The 6,000-nt window shown below is 41.1% G+C and overlaps 1 protein-coding gene across 3 annotated transcripts in view; it reads left to right on the top strand.

Moving 5' to 3' along the window:
- Positions 1 to 220: 220 nt before the first annotated feature.
- Atf7 (activating transcription factor 7) overlaps positions 221 to 6,000 on the top strand; it is a 100,310-nt gene continuing 94,530 nt past the window's right edge. For 2 of the 3 annotated variants that reach the window (XM_015493548.2, XM_015493546.2), the window contains exon 1: positions 221 to 350. The gene's annotated coding sequence lies outside the window, so the exon portion shown is untranslated. Of the gene's footprint in view, positions 351 to 405; positions 682 to 6,000 lie in introns of those variants that run through there. The other variant, XM_048802822.1, reaches the window with a different exon arrangement.

Genomic DNA, 6,000 nt, shown 5'->3' with positions numbered 1-6,000 from the left:
TTGGATCTACATCACTACAGATACCGTAAAGATACTATTTCCTCCTTTTTCCTTTCTTCCCTCCCGCTTCTACAGCCGAACACAGCCGAACACGTGTGACCTGTGTATACAGTCTGGCTCAGCCTTCCACCCAAGGCCTCCCCATAGTAAGCCCCTCCCCTCAGCTCTTTTCCAACTCAGCCCTCACGAATCTCGCCCTCCCCCCCCCCACCCCGACTTCTCGCGAGAGGTAAACTCGCCTGGCCGGACGGGAGGAAAGTATCTGCTCCGCTGAGGGGGGAAAAGGAGGAGCTGGAAACAGATTGTGGGACCGAGCGCGGGCGGGCGGGAGGCGACGGAGCTACCAGCGGGTGAGTCCTGTTAATATTAGCTAGTCCATGGTCTGAGAGCAGTCTCCCCTTCAACTGTGGCCAGCCACAGCGTCCCGGGCCGGGGTCTCCCCTCCCAGTCTGTGCTGGACGGGGGCGCTGAGGCGGTGGCCGGGCCCTGTCTGAGGAAGAGGGTGGGGCTTAGACTAAAGAAGACCAATAAGAGAGAAGGAAGCCACGATTGGCGTCAGTGAGCGCTAATGGGAGGTCGCTTTTGCCTTACGGAGTGCCGCCCCGCTTCTCTCCCTCCTCCCGCCTCCTTCTTTTTGGGGGAAGGCGGGGCCAGAGGCCCGAAGTGTGGGGAGAACTTGGGGGTAAGTAACCCCGGGGGGCACAGGGCGTGGCAAGGAGAGGGGAGTTGAATCTTAAGGGTAGTGTAGTGTAGTACAGCCTAAAGGAAGGATAGTTAAGTGAGAGAAAGAGAACTGCCAACTATATTGAAGACCTAGGACTTCCCAAAGAGTGGGGTTAGGGACTTGGCATTGGAAAAGGCAGGGGTAACCGGCAAGAGGTAGAATTAAGTAGATGAGAACAAGGCCTTTGATCAGGTGAAAACATGCATTGGATTTTGCTGGAAAAATAGGGGTAGATAATTGGAAATGCGGGTCATGGCATTTCTACTGAATTAATAAAAATATCAGAGAGAAAATATGGATTGGGAGAAAATGTAAGTGATTGAGTTTAGGAAGACAGTAGAGATCTGTTGAGTCTCCAGAAGGCTGCTTTGGGAATGGTATGGGAGTTGAAAAGGGATAAGGGAGATGTTTGCAAAGAAGACGGCTGATATACAGGTCTTCAGCCTAGGTATGCGAAGGAGGCTGGGATACTGACTTAGGCCTTCTAGTGGATATGGCACCCAGACTGGTGACCAGCCTGCAAGAATGCTGAGAAAGGGTCGGGAAGAAGAAAATAGAATACTCATCTTTACTCAGATTTTCTTTCTCTCTCTATTGGCCTTCTCAAACTTCATCACTTCCAAAGTAGAGATGTGAGCTTGGGGCTTAAGTAGCCCCTTAGGGACTTGTATGTAGCTTTGAATTGTTTGTTATGTTCTCTTCACTCCCGTGTTTACTACCCTGGGCACCTCCTACCCAGATTCCGCGTTGCAACTTGCCTAACTTTAAAAGTTTGTTTTCTACTTAACGGGGTAATTGAGTATATCTGAAGGTCCTGTTGTATTAAGGATAGGTTTGTGTGCAGATTTTCCTCAGCACGCTCACTTGATTTCTATTTTTAAAATTTGACAATAGTATAATTTGTATAGAAACATCAATCACTAAGCACAGATGTCTAAGCACAGATATATTAAATTGAATTTTGTTTTGTTAAATGTGGCTTCTCCACTCATTCTTTTTTTTTTTTTTTTTTTNAAAAAATATCCAATGAATCTTTTTATATGGAAATAGCTATAACATAATGCTGTTGTAAACAAAATCATTTAGACTGGTTTCAGGGGTACATTTATGTGTCTTATGCATTTTTAAGTCAGTAATTTCTGTTTATAAATCTACTTTTTAGAATACAAAGTATATAGTATAAGATACAGGGGAGGTTATAAATAGTTTTAGGGTTCTTGTGACTGGAACATTTAATCATAATATACTATGGCATAATTAATTCTCTCAGACATTATCCGTTGCTTTTTTGTTTTGTTTTGTCTTTGTGGTACTGGGGATTGAACCCAGCGGTACTTTACCACTGAGCCACATCCCCAGCCCTTTTTATTTTTTATTTTGAGACAGGGTCTCACTAAGTTGCATATGTCCTCGCTAAGTTGCTGAGGCTGGTCTCCAACTTGCTGTTCTCCTGCCTCAGCCTCCTGACCTGCTGGGAGCCCACATGCCCTGCCCCATTCTTGAAGTTATTAAATGGTTAGTTTTAATTAGCTTATATTTATTTTATTTTTAATTTTTTTTGTGGTGCTGAGGATCGAACCCAGGGCCTTGTTGTGCACACTAGGCAAGCACTCTATCACTAAGCTACATCCCCAGCCCTATATTTTTTAAATGGCATAAATAAAATAGAAATATTTCAGGAAAGTGAAAATTTTTCCTTCATATCTGAACTCAGAAACTAAAGAGTTGTCATAATATCTTAGAGCAAGAGTTGAGAAAATCAAACAATTTGTATATAAACATGGAAGATGTAAGGAAAGTGGAAAGTATTGTGAAATATAATGTCTGTAAGAAAAGAAGCTAAAGAAAAATTTGGCAGCTATGTAAGTAGTATTACCTGTTTGTTCTTAATTCTATACAGAAACGGGACAGGCTTTGCCCTTTGTTTAATAGTTACGTAGCATTTAATAATGAGTTGGATGAATACAGCCAATTAATATTTTCTTTGACATTGCCTGTTTCTTTTACATTCCTTTTCTTTCTTTCTTTTGTTTGGGGGTGGGTACCGATGATTGAACTCAGGGGCATTCAATCACTGAGCCACATCCCAGCCCTATTTTCTTTCTTTTGTTTTGTTTTAACATTTATTTTTTAGGTGTAGATGGACACAACACAATGCCTTTATTTTTATGTGGTGCTGAGGATCGAACCCGGGTCCCACCTGTGCTAGGCGAGCGCTCTATCGCTGAGCCACAATCCCAGCCCCCCAGCCCTATTTTCTGTTTTATTTAGAGACAGGGTCTCACTGAGTTGCTTAGTACTTCACTGTTGCTAAGACTGGCTTTGAACTCTGGATCCTCCTGTCTCAACCTCTCGAGCTGCTGGAATTATAGGTGTGTGCCACTGCACCCAGCTCTTACATTTCTGTTTTCTTACTTTTTTTTGGGGGGGGGTCAGGTACCAGGGGGTTGAACCCAGGTATGTTTAACCACATCCCCAGGTCCCCTTTTTTTAAATTATTTTTTTAGTTGCCAATGGGCCTTTATATTAATTAATTAATTAATTTATTTATTTATCTGCGATGCTGAGAATCAAACCCAGTGCCTCACACATGCTAGGCAAGTGTTCTACCACTGAGCCACAATCCCAGCCTTTTTTATGTTTTATTTTGAAACAGGGTCTTGTTGGAGGCCTTGCTAAGGGTCTGAGGCTGGCTTTGAACTACGATCCTCCTGCCTCAGCCTCCCAGGTAGCTGGAATTATAGGCATGCACCCCTGCACCTGCGTTGTTTTTTTTTTTTTTTTTTCTCTTGAGAATGCATTAATATCTGAAATATCAGTAAAGCTAATGTGTGAAGATAAACCAGAGTATGTAATTTTGTTTGTTTGTTTGGTACAGGGGGTTAAACCCAAGAGCACTTACCATTGAGCCACATACCCTGTCCTTTTTTCTTTTTATTTCAAGACTGGGTCTCTTTAAGTTGCTGACGGTCTCACAAAATTGTTGAGATTTGTGTTGAACTTGTGATCCATTAGCCTCAGTGTCCCCAATCTCTGGGATTGCAGGCATGTACCACCACCCCTGGATCAATGTATGCAGTTTTGTATTAACCTTTGGTTTTCAGCAACCAGTTGAAAATTTTCTTCTGGGTCAAAAAGTTGCCCCTACAGCACATTGAGACTTATTAATTACTGATCTATTGTTGTTAATTACTGAGTTGGGTTTTAGTATTTCACATTAAGAGCATTGCTATTGGATATTCAGAACATTTTTCACATTTTGCCTGACTTTAACACAAAAAAATACCTAATGAGAGAGCAAAAGTACCTTGTTTTGGTCTTCCAATGTAAATTTTTCTTTTTTCTTTTTTTTATAAGTATTTGGAGAGCACAGAGTCATGTGAACACCATCATGTTAAGAATATTTATTTTTTAGTTTTCGGCGGATACAACATCTTTGTTTTGTATGTGGTGCTGAGGATCGAACCCGGGCCGCTCGCATGCCAGGTGAGCGCGCTACCGCTTGAGCCACATCCCCAGCCCCTTCTTTTTTCTTTTCTCCTCACTAAGGTTACCACCTCACAGAAAACAAGAGTGTAATTTATGGATCAAAGTTGGTGTTGTGATTTTATATATATATATATATATATATACACACACACACACACACACACACACACACACACATATATATATATATACTGGGAACTGAACCCAGGGGCACTTTACCACTGAGTTAAGTCCCCAACCATTTTTATTTTTTATTTTGAAATTTTGAGATAGGGTCTCACGAAGTTCTTTAGGGCCTTTCTAAATTGCTGAGGCTGGCCTTGAACTTGCAATCCTTACCTCAAGCTGCTGGGATTATAGGCTTGTACCATCATGATCAGCCAGTGTTGTAATTTTTAAAATAACTGCCGCAGTCCAGCTGCAGCAAAATAACCGGGGGGTGACAAACAATTTGTGTAGATTGATACAGCAGGAGTAGGAGCCGTTTATTGCAGGACAGGAGCATTATTTATACATTCCACACAACTTATCTAATTAGCATAAACTAGATACATCAGTCAACCAATAAGGAATCTCCACAATTAATGGCTCGCTTTTGTTACTTCTCAAACCACTCCCTCTGGCATTTTACCAGGCACCATCCAGACTTGTTTACTAATGCTAACATTCCCCTGGCAAAATGCCAGGTGTTATTTTGACTTGTTTACAGACTCTAACAAATAACTTTATTTTATTTATTATTTTTATGTGGTGCTGAGGATCGAGCCCAGTGCCTCATACATGCCAGGCAAGTACTCTACCACTGAGCCACAACCCCAGCCCCCTGTATTGTAATTTTTAAACACTATTATTTACTATGCTTCAATTACTCTATCTTGTTCTCTTTCCTCTCCTTACTTCTAACCCAAAATGAAAATTGTTTTTTTAACCAACTCTTAAGCTACTACTTTGCCTCAAGTAAAGTCCTTGCTCACTCTGAACACAGCTGCTCCAAAGTTCTAAAAGATACTGTTTTGGGAGCTGGGGTTGTGGCTCAGTGGTAGAGCACGTGCCTATCATGTGTGAGGCTCTGGATTCCCTCAGCACCGCATATAAATAAATGAATAAAATAAAGGTCCATCAACATCTAAAAATATTAAATAATAAAAAAAAAGATACTGTTGGGGCTGGGGATGTGGCTCAAGTGGTGGCGCGCTCGCCTGGCATGTGCGGCCCGGGTTCGATCCTCAGGACCGCATACAAACAAAGATGTTGTGTCCGCTGAAAAACTAAAAAAAATAAATAAATAAATATTAAAAAATTCTCTCTCTCTCTCTCTCTCTCTCTCTCTCTCTCTCTCTCTTTTAAAAAAATAAAAAGATACTGTTTTGTACATGTTAAGACTGAGTTTTTCCTAAATTGTAGTAAGAGGGTATAGTGTTATTACAGCTTTCTCATGTATCCATTTCTGATAAGGAGGAGCCTTCTCCTTGCAAAGAAGTTTTAGTTGGAGCAAATAGCACTGCCCTGTAAATGTACAATAAAGACAGCTCTCTTCTTGGGACTAGTTAACAGACTGGCAAGTAATTGCCACCTATCCATTGGTAAAGGTACTCATGTTAATGTACAGCAGTTGTTTGAGAAAAACAAATGCAGCATTCATTAATACAAAAAAAATGTTCATTTCTTTTGTTGTTGACGTCTTTGAAAATGATTCTTTGGTTTTGGAGTTCATTAAAAAGTCTATTACTTTAAAAACATGTCAAAGAAAACACTTTTTAAATGTTGTATTCCACCAGATACAGCGG

The sequence above is a fragment of the Marmota marmota genome, unplaced genomic scaffold (assembly GCF_001458135.2).
Source record: "Marmota marmota marmota unplaced genomic scaffold, marMar, whole genome shotgun sequence".
Classification (NCBI taxonomy): domain Eukaryota; kingdom Metazoa; phylum Chordata; class Mammalia; order Rodentia; family Sciuridae; genus Marmota; species Marmota marmota.
This window is presented reverse-complemented; position numbering and strand designations above follow the sequence as displayed.